Genomic DNA, 13,416 nt, shown 5'->3' with positions numbered 1-13,416 from the left:
TAACTTTGCTTTGTACTGAATAAAGTAATATATTCGCCAATTTGGCTGCTTAACATTGTGGGGGGGACATGCTTCACCCACACCAGGTAAATTGTTAATTAGAAGGTTTTACATAAATGAGCTATTTTAGCTTCCCATTTCAATGATATAAAATTATCTTACAAATAACATCCTTTACAGAAAATAAAATGGCTGGACAATTTTAGAACCAATCAGATGTGATGCAAAAAATGTCCATCTATATTTTTCCACTTAAACCATGAGGGTCATGATGGGGCTGGTGCCTACACCAGTCTGTGGGTGAAAGGAGGGCTACATCCTGGAGAGGTTGCCAGTCCATTGCAGGGTAACACAGAAATTTACAACTGTACACACACTCAAACCTAAGGGCAATTTAGAGACACCAAGTAACCTAACAGTGAAGTTTTTGGACTGTGGGAGGAGGCAAGAGTATCGGAGAGAACTCAAGCAGAGAGAGCATGCAAACTTTTTGTAGTAAGACCCGAGGCCAGAAAACAAACCCAAGACCTCATTGCTGCAAGGCAACAGTGCTAAACACTGTCATGCAACATTTTCTTGTTTTTTTTTTTTTTTCATAAAACCTTATACATTGCCCAGTAGTTGAAACTGCTATGATGAACAGTTTTTGGGATATAATAAAGGGCATCTATATAACATTGCTACTTTGCAGCTTCATCTTTACTAGTTACAGAAAGGCATTGTTGTGTTCTGGACCCGACTCTTGGTCTAGTCTGTTTTAAACATAAGAGTATTGATCTTTATTAGACTAAGGTGCCCTGTGTAAGTAAGTCTGGCTGGCTAGTCCCAGGCACTTTTGATGTACTGTAGCAGAGGATGTTTTAACCTTTGTTTCTGCTGAGTTTGAATTGAATTAGTTTTGTTGGTTCTGCGGATTTACATTTAGATTTTTTACTCCGTGTGTTTGTCCTTGGTGAGACATGTGGCATTATGGTAATTTTCTTTCTCTATTTACAAACCACTTAGCAGTCCGAGGCTCTAGGCCAAAGCTCGCTCATGGGCTGCATGTATTTTCACATTTGTATGGACTTTTGACTTTAAAGCACCATAAATGCAGAAAGGTCAGGGTTTGTAATTATTAATAAGAGGCCACTAAAACACAATGATTCTTAGCCGCTATTTGAATTAATCTATTTGAGTCATAAAATATGTTTTTCTTTGCTTTGAAAAGGATGAATGCTTAATCTTACACTGATTTTGTCACAAAAGTTCAAACTTCATTTTAAGCACTTATTAAGTGTAAGGAAATACTCAGTTTTTGCATGATCATGAGACTTTTTATGATTTCTTAAATGGTTTTCAATAAATACCTTTTCCAAAAGGGACTGTAAAAAAAAAAAAACGTCAGGCCACCCTATAGAACACCCTGGTTTTTTGTTTTTGTTTTTAGATATTGATATTGACCAAAATTCTGTGTATATATGTTTTTCTTGTTACATCCATGTTATTTATGTAGTTTTTTTTTTCTTTAGCTCCTCTATTGTATTATTAATGCATTTATTTACCTTACATTGTCCAGATTGCTTTGAGTTATGTTATCAAGTAAAAAATTTAATTTCGTGATAACGAACATAGGATTCCCTCTGAATTTATCAGTTTAATAACTAAATATTTTGTAGAAATAAAATCTCGTTTCTAAGTTAAACTGTATTTGTAAAAGAAAAATTGCAATAACACAGGTGTGAATCATATTGACAAGAACTTGAAAAGTTAAGGGATTTGCACAGTTTTTATACTATTGTTTTGTTATATTGATAATAATTCAATATTTGTTAAAAATAAATTATTTCCTGTTAAAAGAAAAAAGTAAGACTGCCAGAAAATTTTAGTATTACTCTTTCAAAATTTTGCTCAAAGAAATTACATTTGCAACATGAAAAAAAAAAATGCTCTCAGATTTCGGACTGGTGTGTTTGTTAGCTTGTTGTGTGTAATTTAAAGGGTAGAGCGCTGTTTATTTATGCTTAAGGCTCTTATTGTGGAGGCTGTTTCAGTTGCTCTGCTGCATTAAGCAAACAAAAACATTTCTCAAATTATTCTAATGATAATGCCAGGAAAGTGAGTGAGGACAAAACACAATTTTCCAAAAACCTGCTTTTAAGTACTTATTAAATCCAAATGGAGAAATTAAAAATATGTATATAAAATAGGAGAATCAGATATAGTACTAATAAACAGAACATTCATCATAGTAATCATTAAATCCAGATTTCTTTTTTCTTCTCTAACCTACTTCTTTAATTTGTGCTATGACAAAAGCAGCTCTGAGGTAAAGAGGCTTGAGGCAAGATCAATCTGGTTTTGACGTCGGTAACTGACAGCGGAGGCAGCCTGCTCCTTGTGCTCTTTGTGTTGACTCTGAGCCCCAACATATTGAATGAGAATGCATATTTCATGACAGACTGCTGGGAGGGAGAGGAAAGAGGTCAGTGAATCGAAGTGAACCTCTGCTTTTAGAGCAGCGGAAGTGGCATCTCAAAAAGAAGTGGAACTTGTGTCTGTTGCATTTTGTGTGTTGTGTTGTGTATATAGAAAAGAAAATGGTGTGGTCAAAGATGGTGTGCAGAAAGACATCAAAATCTGTATTTACAATGTCTCATTATGCAGATGTGTAACTCGAGTGCAGAACATTATAGATGTAGTGAACAGGAAACATCCAACTGGAGTGGCAGATTAGAAGGTTTGGTCTTCAGCTATTTACATAGTCTCATCTTCTAGGAAGTGGAAGATTAAATCAGGACGGGATATTGGTGTGGTTGGGATCAACAGGGCTGCTGCCTGTTAGATAATGAGACAAAACGCCAGACCTTACTGCATAATGATTCATCATTAATGCTGATTTTGCCTTAGAGGAGGAGGGCCATGAGGGGAGCAAAGGCAATGCTCAGACTATTTACATTAACTGTGACCGTATGCTTCTGAAGCAGACAAGTCTTTGGAGTGCATTAGGGATGTGCAGAGATGAGCAACTCTCTTTAATGGAGGTGTAATTACTTCTATACATCTGAAAGCTACTTTTAGTAGGTAAATTGATAAAATGCTCTCTGGCCCCGTTAAGTTTGTTTTAAATATTCAAGTTAAGCTAAGAAAAATAGACTTATTTTGCACTGTAAAGTAATTTCCTTGTATAGAAGCATCTCAAGTTTTATCATTTTTAGAATTCAGTTGGATAAATTAAATTAAAACATTAAGTACATTTATTAAATGCTGAGTGATATACTTAATAGAAAGTTTGCATATTTTTTACTAATACATAAATATTATATTGGCATCCAAGTCCAGCTCATCAGTGAAGGGAAGTTAAAAAAAAAATCCCTCTTGACAGTTAAGTTTAGACTTTTAAACAGGGGGTTCAGGTTTCTCTCAGAGAATTGTTAAAATTTATGAAGTGCATTAATTTACAAAATCTACTGTCTGTATTGCTAGCTTATCTTTTTGCCCTCTGCTATTCCATAATGACATCCTCACCTCTGAGCACAGCAGAGAAGTAACTTATCCAAGAACAGACTGTCTATCGATTCAAGCTTTTGTTCTAGCATGCTTCTGCTCTGGAATTATTTCTCTAGCAAATACCAGTCAGGCTCAGCTTAAAGATGAAGAGCACAGTCCCCCAGTAGACCATGGTAACATCACATTGAAAGAATTTATTTTCTAAGTGGATGTTAGAAGCAAATCTAACACATTTGAATCCAATAAGCCATTAAATAACATATGATTGTAAGTAAATTATTTGTTTACATCCCTTATATAAACAGTATTACTGTTGTACTGTTCTAGCTGAATTACCAAATTTGATGAACTGCAAGTTATACTGTATTTAGTCCAATTAAGCAGCCTTGCCTTTATCATTTCCCTTCTTGTTTTAAACATTTTGTCAGCTTGGCAAATTTCCTTCTCTTTTAACCAAGTAAAATATTTATTTGACAAAGAAATATGTGTTAATAAAAACACCTGACTTATAAAGTATAAACTGAGATCTCTGATATTTTTTGGGGAAGTGATTTATAAATGAATGGTCTGTATAGCCACCACTATTGCCTTGTTTTTTTGCATAGAAAAATAAAGTGAGTAATTAATTTTGCTGCCAAATTGGAAATTATCCAGGGCATTCTCTAGATGAGGGACCATCTGGATGAGTGACCGTTGATCTCTTAAAGAAAATTAATGTTTGATAATTGGTCTGAATCCAACGCAGTGCATTTTATTTTAGCTTAGGAAAGTTAAAATTGCTTGAGCTTCCAATAAAAGTGAGAACAAACTTAACATTCAGCACAACTCCTTCACCGAGAGAAGTCATGCATACAATAGACTGCATCTGCAGCAAATTCAGTAATATTTTATCATGTCTTCTCGACCAGCTTACAGAGCAATTTGTGTGGGGTTGCTATGACAAGCCGAAATGTCCTCTGTAAAATGGTCTGCTGCTGCTGCAATTAGTTGTTCATTCATGACGTCTGGCACACAGCATCGAGCCATTTAGGGTTTGCATGCAGCAGAGCCTTAATGATTAGGTCATGAAAATGTGACAAGAAAAAGCTGCTTCTCTAATCTTTTTCACAGAATGAGTTTGAAACACCTTTGCTGCAATAAGGATTTAAACTTTTATGGCAGAAGATTAATTCCATGGCAACAGGTAGCTGAATCTGCACACTGCCATCACACAACTGCCCCCTAGTATATTAACCTACGTCAACTTTACTGTGATTTTATTACGTTATTTCAGAGAGAATAATTCTTATAGTAAAATAGCAACTATTTTAAACAATTCAGCTGCATGCTTATCATTATAGACCATCTATAAATCACAACACTGATTTTATGGGTCGGCTACATGGCCTCAAAAGGACATTAAGAAATGTATATTAACAGTAGTACAATTAATAAATTTATTTCAATAAATGAATAATGCTGGGATTTGGAGGAAAGGCACACCAGTGGCTTCAAAGCTCAAATATCTGTTCATATCAGTGAGTTAAATTTCGACTGTAGGAAGGTCATATGTGGAGTTTGACAAGAGTCAGTTTAAGAACCATTGCTTTTTATTTCATCGGTGACATCTATGAGTAAAATAATTCTCTTGTTGTATGCTTAGGACACCAGCATGTCACTCAGGGAGGGATTTGCTGCAAATAACAAAACCAATGGGAGAGGAAATTGGAAAAGTCAGAAATTGGTTTGATAAAAAAATAAATAAATAAATAAAAAAAATAAAAACTTTTTAAATTGGGATAGAATTAGGTAAAAGATTCTTAGTAACTTAAAATATATAAAAAAGAAATAAGTTTCTAGGTGTTTTGGACAATAAAGTGCATTGGAAAATCCATGTAAATTTAATGAAAAAGAATGTTAGTAATAGTCTCTTGAAGATGTATTTAAAGTACGTATAAGATTTGTTTGACCACAGCTCACCCCATTACTTAACCATTCTCCCTTACTGGGTATAGTGGTAAGCCCTTTTTTTCTGTTGCAAATAATAGCTGTCAGAATGATCAATAAAAAGCTCATAGAAAGCATTGCATAAATTCATATAATGAAACTAGGCGGCTTAAATTGAAGGATGTTGTTGACTTAAAATAACACTCATTTTGTGGAAAGCTAAATAAAAGACCTTGCCAGATAATCATCAAAATGTATTTAGCTTTGCTAAACAGAGAATTTGTCACAGAGGAAAATATCTTTTTTATCATGTAAAAGATTTAAACAACGTCATATATGGAGTTAAACTGTGGAATGCATTTAAAAATGAAGACATGGTGCAAAAATGTTTATGAGACTTGGATATATATAAATAATAGATAAAATGAATAAATAACATTTTTGAAATGTAAAACAATTGTGTTAATATGATCGATGTTTATATGAAGTTCAGTGACCTTATAGGGAAATGGGATTAGAAATTAATAATTGTTGTTACGTTTAGTTTTCCTTCCAGGAGTAGATTACACACATTTTATATTCCTTCTCATTCTGTTTGTTATTGTAGAATGAAATAGTATAAATGCATAATGCATTATTTAGAAAATAAATCTTGAAGCTTAAGTTTAGCAAAAAATCCTATCACAATTAGCCATACATGCAGATCCAAATTCTACAGTTTTTACATATTTTATTACATTTATATGTAAAAAATATAAATGAAAGCAGTTACCTAATTGTAATTTTCACCAACTTTCCTGTCACTCAGATTGCAGAAAGTAATCTTTGCACATATCTATTTATAACTTTAGACTGCAATGTACACTTTGTGACTATGCTGAAGGGGTCTTAAGAGCAATCTTGCACTCTACAAAAAGTGGGTTAGCAACAAATCTAGCAGTTGTTTTCAGTGTTATTGAAGACTGGTGGAGACTCTGACATGAAAGCAGCTAGCATTCTTACAAACAGCAAGCAGGACGTAATAACATTGGCCCCTTCGACTTCCTGGTTAAAGAACTAAATATTCACACCCTTTAATCTTGAATGGTTTGTTGCCTTATGATGCTGGATGACCCAATCTTGTTTCACTAAACTATATGCAAGCAAATAAAAACTGCATGTAGATTAGAAAAATCCCTAACGAAATTTTAATGGGACCAGCTTAGTCTGAATGTGAATCAAGTTTGGCCTCTTAAAAGTTTTAAAGGCTTACTGTAAAACTCGTTGAAAAAAGGCTTTCTTTTGTTTCATAGAGCCCACTGGCTGTATTATCATCTGGTGATGGTCAAAGGTCACCTGTATATGGATGTCTGTGTCTGTGCTTATCTAATTTAGTTGTCTGTTTATACAAAGGATACATCAAATACACTCTGCACCTTTGTTTTCTAATCTAATTAGAAAGCTTTCAGGGGTTATTATGGAAAGCAATTACATCCCCTTAGACTTGTTCTAGTTTGACCAAATGGATAAGGCCAAGTAAAAGCCTGCATCCTGTGTTGTGCTAAAACACCATATCCTATTGTAAGCTTAAAATGCAAATAGTAAATATAATATAAAGTATTTATTCTAAATTAAATCAGTAACCTATCCTCTAAGGATAAGTTAAATGTATTTTAATCACTGGTTTAGTTACTGCAGTACTGCATGTCTTAATTGCACAGAAATGTAATTTGTGAAATATGCAGTCATTATGGCCTTCATGGTGTGGTCACTTCAGTAATATCAAGGAACCCACTAGCAATGTTAAACCACACTTAATTTTATCATCAGTTTAAAATGTTAGTTTTAACTGTAGAAAATGTAGGCTTTGTTGGGAGGAAATTTGATTTTTAATACTACTGCTTGCTGAATGCCACCAATAGTATTATTTCCAATTTTGCATTATTATACTGTTGTAAAACATGGAGTATTTGTTGCTTAGTTTGAAAATCTAGCACTGTTTTTTTTTTAAGAACTCTAATATGGAACCGCTATGCTATTCTAAAATAACTGTCAGCTGAAACACATTAGTTACTATGGAAAGATTGACTCTAATTTTCAAAATATCCCATCTGTATTATTTATAAGAAAAATCCCCCTGCCATCTCTGGTTAAGTTCCAGCAGTCAATTCACTGCAAGATTAGTCAGCTACTCTAAAACCATCCTTTTTTTCTGCTGCAGCCAATTCAAGGCTGACTTGGCCTTAAGCTTTAAAAAAAAAAACATCCAGATATTTGTCACAATTAGCTTCAGTGCGGAAGTTTGAATTTCCTCCAAAACGATCTAATACTAGTTAGCTTTTATCCTGGATCTGTATATCAACCAATCTCTTTTACTTTATGGTGCACATATTCCCTAAGCATGATTATTCCACTACCTTACAGTTGAAACCTTAACGTGGTGGGGTTGTTTGAGTGCCCGAATGATCCTAGGAGCTATGTTCTCCGGGCCATTATGCCCCTGGTAGATTTCTCCCACAGCAAACAGGTCTATGTGACGGGTCAGACTAAGAGCAGCTCAGAAAACGCTTATGGAGAGAGTTTAATCAAGGACCGTGATGTCGTCCAGCATGGCGCAGCCAGGGCCCCACCCTGGAGGCAGACCTGGGCTTGGGGCTTGTATGCAAGGCCCAGCCCGAACGGACGACATAGGCACGCCCTCCTGTGGACCCACCATCCACAGAGGGATCCGTAGAGGTTGGTTGCAGAGAGGACTGGGTGGAGGTCAAGACAGGTTGCCTTGACAACCAGGTCCATGCATGCAGCTTATGGCTGTAGGGATGTGGAACATCACCACCCTGGGGGGTACCAGACATATAAAGAGTTTATCTGTCCGCAGAGCTTGGGTTCCGGATCCCATCTCCTGAAGAGAGGCTTGAAGCTCCGCTTCTGTGGCACTGCCTGCAGGGAGACGCAGTGGGCCTGGGTAGCCTTGCTCAATGCCCCCCAGCTCAGTCATCAGGTGTTGGAGGTGTTCACCCTAGTAAACGAGAGGGTCGCGTCATGAGGCCTTCGGGTTGGGGACAGGTCTCTCACCATTGTGTCGGCCTGTGGGCCAAACTGTGATGTAGAGTTCTTGGACTCCCTGGGAGGGGTACTAGATGGTGCTCCAGCAGGGGAGTCCTTTGTTCTAATGGGGGACTTCATCTTCTACGTGGGCTGCCAGAGTTAGACCTGGACAGGGGTGATTGGGAGGAGTGGCCTTCCTAATCTGAACCCGAGCGGTGTTCTGTTATTAGACTTCTGTCCTAAACACAATTTTTCCATTTAAATAGAAGAGTATTACATTATCTGCCACACTTATTTACAGCACAGATGCCTGACAATGGTTAATAAGGTGATATTAGATCATTTCCCACGGCATACATGAGGATTTCTCATGGCACACTAGTGTGCCGCAACACACTGCTTGAAAATAACTTCTCTAAGATTAGTTATTTTTGTCTAGTTTTTTGTCTATTCTGAGTGGCAGGAAGTTTGATGGGAAAAGACGGCCATTATCAGATAAAGCATTAGCAGCAGAAAAATCACATGCGGGGTTCCTCAAGACTTCATTCTGGAGCCCCTTCTATTCAACATCTACATGTTCCCCTTGGCTCAATTATAGGAAATGAGATCAGTTACAATAACTATGCAGATGACAAACAGCTTTATATCACAATGTTACCAGGTGACTATGAGCCCATCAGAGTGTTGGCTAGATGAACCATGATAAAACTGTGGTAATAATTTTTAAACCAAAGGAGGATAGATCCAGAGTTAGAACACAGCTTCAGCTACTACAACCGGAAACAACTGATTATGGCCGAAATCTTGGTGTCACGATAGACTCAGACCTGAACCTTCAGAGCCATATAAAGGCAGTTATCAGGTCAGCCTTTTATCATCTGATGATCATCTCTAGGATTAAAGGACTACTGTTTGAGCATAATCTAGAAAAACTTGTTAATGCATTTATCTTTAGTAGAATTGATTACTGCAGCAGTGATTTAACAGGTTTGCCAAAAATATCCATTAGACAGCTGCAGCTGATCCAAAAGCTCCTGCCTGTGTTCTCACTAGAACTTTGAAAAGAGAGCACATCAGCCTGGTTCTGAAGTCCTTAAACTGGCTCCCTGTAGCTCAGAGAATAGACTTAAAAATCCTTCTGTTAGTCTATAAATCACTGAATAGATCAGCACCTCAATACATAACAGCTTTGTTGTCCGTGTATTACTGTAACCTCCCAGACCATTCAGGTCTTCTAGCTCCAGCTTCCTCTGTCCACCCATAACTAGAACCAAACATGGAGTATCAGCATTTAGTTCCTATGCTGCACTTATGTGAAACAAACTTCCAGAAGATGGTTAAAGTGCTGAAAGCCTTAGTTCTTTTAAGTTAAAAACCCATTTGTTTAGAGGTGTCTTTGACTGTTGAAGTTAAACTACTTACTGAGGTATTATTAGTATAAATATTTGTTCCTGTTTTATTTTCTACTCTACCTGCTTTTATCAAGTTTTTTATTTACCTGCTTTTATTCTGCTTTTTTGTGGTCCAACTGTTTTGTTTGTTTTAGAGATATTTTTGCTTTTATTCTGCATTTACTTTTCTTCTATTTTTTTTTTACCTTATTCATGTAAAGCACTATGAATTGTCCATGTACTGAATTGTGAATATATAAAATTGCCTTGTCCTGCATAACAGACAGTGACACTGACAGTAATATTAAAGAGCTCTGAGTTTGTGGTGAATATAGAGTGAATATAAGACTTTCACTAGCCTTTAGCATCCCAGTTTTGTCAAACTGTATGAGTCACAAACTGCTGGCAGGAAATTTTTGCTTTGTGCTTCAAATGCCTATATAGGCCCAGCTGCTGATTTTACAGAAGGGTCATCCCCAAATAAACCGTGAACAGACAGCCCACCAAAAAAAATCACTGCTACACAATCATAAAAAAAAAACCTGTAGCGAATCATCATTAGATCCTAAGAAACATTGAGCGTCTGACAATTATTTCTCACTCTGCTTACTACATTACTGAAAATTTAATCCAAAAATAAAAAACACAGGAAAAAAATGTCTTGCTTTATGTTCCTGAACATTTAAGTAGATCTTTATTTGAAAAAAAAAAAAAACATTAAGAGGTCTTTAGATATTACTATGCAAATATAGTATCTCTTTCTCTTTTTCTGAAGAAGGTTCACTTAAGGCTCATTATCTTGGAAATTCATAGCTTTAATTGAAAGACGTTTTTATATGTTTTGCTTTTAAACATGCAATGATGTCCTCCTATATTTAATCTTTCTCCGGTCTAGCCCTCATGACTTGTGCGCCAGCTGTTCCATCTCATTTCTTATTGTGCTGAAATTTGTCAGAAAGAAAAATCAATAGATTTTGGGATATGAATCTCTGCTGGTTGCTTTTACTTTCCTTGTCTGAATTCGGTTTCATTAATCTGAAGGTAAATCAGAACATTGCCAGAAAGATAAAGCATAGAGTTTGATGTTTTTTTTTCATGTTGCGAAATCAGGTAGTAAAGCAGTTAGATAGCAAATATTTCAGTTGTTTTATATCTTTCTCTGTGAGCGTACACCCACATAAAATGCTATTAAGTTCTCATGTAGCTGAGCTTGTTTTCTGTTAAGTTATTTTGTGCAAGATTTTGTCTGAAAAGAATGTTTGAATAAATACTTTATCAAAATGAGTTGTTTTGTTTAAATTCTGATAGCTATCTACCTCTGCGGAGGGCATTATGAGGAGAAATACTTTGAAATAACCTAGCAGTGAGCCCAATCAACCATAGCACCATCTGTCCCTCTAATGACTACCTGGGTGCGCTGTGATGTGGCACGGTTGGCTGGACAGGCTCCATGGCAAACAGTTGATCATTAAATGTCTACTTTTGCTCTGCCTCTGTGCAGCTGATGACACCTCATGATGCCTTTTTTTCTTTTTTAAAGTGCTAAAACGCAGCCATGGCTTAGGCCTGTCTTGTTCCTTCATAAAAGGATAAAAACATTAGGGTGAACAAAAATTAAGTTATTATTTGGGTTGCTGTTCTGTGAAAGAATGACTCAATAGGCAGCTGACGGACAATATAATTTTTTTTTTTTGAAGTTCAGTCTAACATGCTGTTCTGTAGCTGAGTGATTTACATTTTTTGTTTTTTATCATTTAAAAACATGTGTGACAGCGATCACATAACACGGCTAATAATGTTAAGTTATCTAATGTGACAGTAGCAAAGTAGAGAAACACAAGAATAATAAGAAAACTGAGCTCTGCATTTTTCATTTTGTCCTTCTGAGTTGTTAAAACCATCTTATACTTATTTTCTGTCTGTACATGGCTTATGAAAAATTACAAAGTGGTCTTGTTATGGGAATCTGTAACTAGGGCTGAAACTATTAAATAGTTTGATTATAACTAACAGATTTTTTATATATATTACCATCAACTAATTTAGCAACTGAAGAACAATCCTTAACTGCAGAAAACAGACTTTAAAACATACCATTTGGTAAATGGAAAACTCAACCAGAGCAGTAATTAAACAGAAACTATCACAAAGAAATAAACATTTTGCATTAAAGATGAAGAAAAACTTTTTTTTTTTTTTTTATTGAAGTACTTAATGGGGTTTTTCAGAAATATTGCATTTAGAAATATCATTCCATTGTAGTTAAACAACTACTCTGATAATTTCTCTCTTACTTGCTTCTGTATTACAGAGGGTTGCAGTTTTGTAAATATTTTAAAGTTAAGTTTTGATTTCATTTGTTTCTATTGATCCTATCTAAACTTTTGGGATTTAGATTCAAGTTGTTAGATTGTGAAATGAAACGGCAAGCTTACATTGACTTAGGATTGCTAGCAGCCCCTAGAGATCAGTAAGTTCGTACTGACAGCAGGCAGGTAGGCATTTAGTGACTGTTGAAGCAAGAAAATATCCCATATATAACAGATTTTAAATAACTACCATATTGATGCACTTGTGTCTCCACTTAAGATACGGAGTGAGATGTGTTTGGTGCTGATGAGGATAAATCCGGCTTAATCCCTGCATGATGAAGTGTGGAAGTCTGTGTGCCAGAGCCAGTGCCTGGACAGCCCTGACCCAGTTATCCTGTGTAAAGATGCCAACATTTAAGGGAACTCTCTGCCACACTTAACACACTACCTAGAGCTGTGTTTACTTGGCATAGGAGGACTGATTGTTGTACAGCTGGCATTTTGTCCAATTTAATCGCCTGCATATTAATGTAGAAACACCCTCAGTACTGTTATTATTTTTATGACCTAGAGTATCACAGCATTTTTAATTATGCACCTTTTTTAATTAATGACAAAGCTACCTTGGCTAGAATTGCAGTTATATTGTTCTGTTTTTATACCATAGTAATTGCTATAAATAACACATTTGTCACTCTCTGAAGCAATAAGTAGGGGTTTTAAACTTTCTATGTTTTATTTAATCATGTCTACATTTTAGATTTTACCCATATGTTAATTCTTTTTATGGAAATTTCACTTAAATTTAGATTTCATTTCATCATTTATGGCTTATTTCTTACAAGTAAAGCCAGATGATGACAAATGCTTGTATAAAAGGAGACATAACCCCTGAATGAAAGTTTCAGCTCATGTTGCCATGTTTTTGTGTGGAATATTTTAAAGCATCTCCCTCCTGACTGGTTTGATGGCTGGACAAACCCATAGCGTTTATATCAGAATAGATTTCTTTGAACAGACCAAAATGGCATTGTCTGTAAATTCTAGCCAAGGATGAGAAAGATATGTAGAGGTCAACAGTTTTCTTCCTGATATCTTGGTGAAATCCTTTTGATTAGTGATGGATGCCACGCATGCAAGCAATGAGTTTACAGGCATTTATTTTTAAGTAAATCCGAATATTTGCCTTTAAATAACCGGAATTCTGTAAAATAATCTGCAAAAAGGGTGAAAGAAATGATCTGATCCTTTGACAGTCCAACATTATTTGA

At 35.7% G+C, this 13,416-nt stretch overlaps 1 protein-coding gene across 1 annotated transcript in view; it reads left to right on the top strand.

The window, feature by feature from the left end:
- The window catches only part of b3galt1 (Beta-1,3-galactosyltransferase 1), a 45,118-nt gene that overhangs the window by 15,478 nt on the left and 16,224 nt on the right, over positions 1-13,416 (top strand). The gene's annotated exons all lie outside the window — the stretch shown is intronic.

This window comes from Cyprinodon variegatus, unplaced genomic scaffold (genome assembly GCF_000732505.1).
Source record: "Cyprinodon variegatus isolate N-32 unplaced genomic scaffold, C_variegatus-1.0 Scaffold46, whole genome shotgun sequence".
NCBI lineage: Eukaryota > Metazoa > Chordata > Actinopteri > Cyprinodontiformes > Cyprinodontidae > Cyprinodon > Cyprinodon variegatus.
The sequence above is the reverse complement of the archived record's forward strand: the minus strand, read 5'-3'. Positions and strand labels throughout refer to the sequence as shown.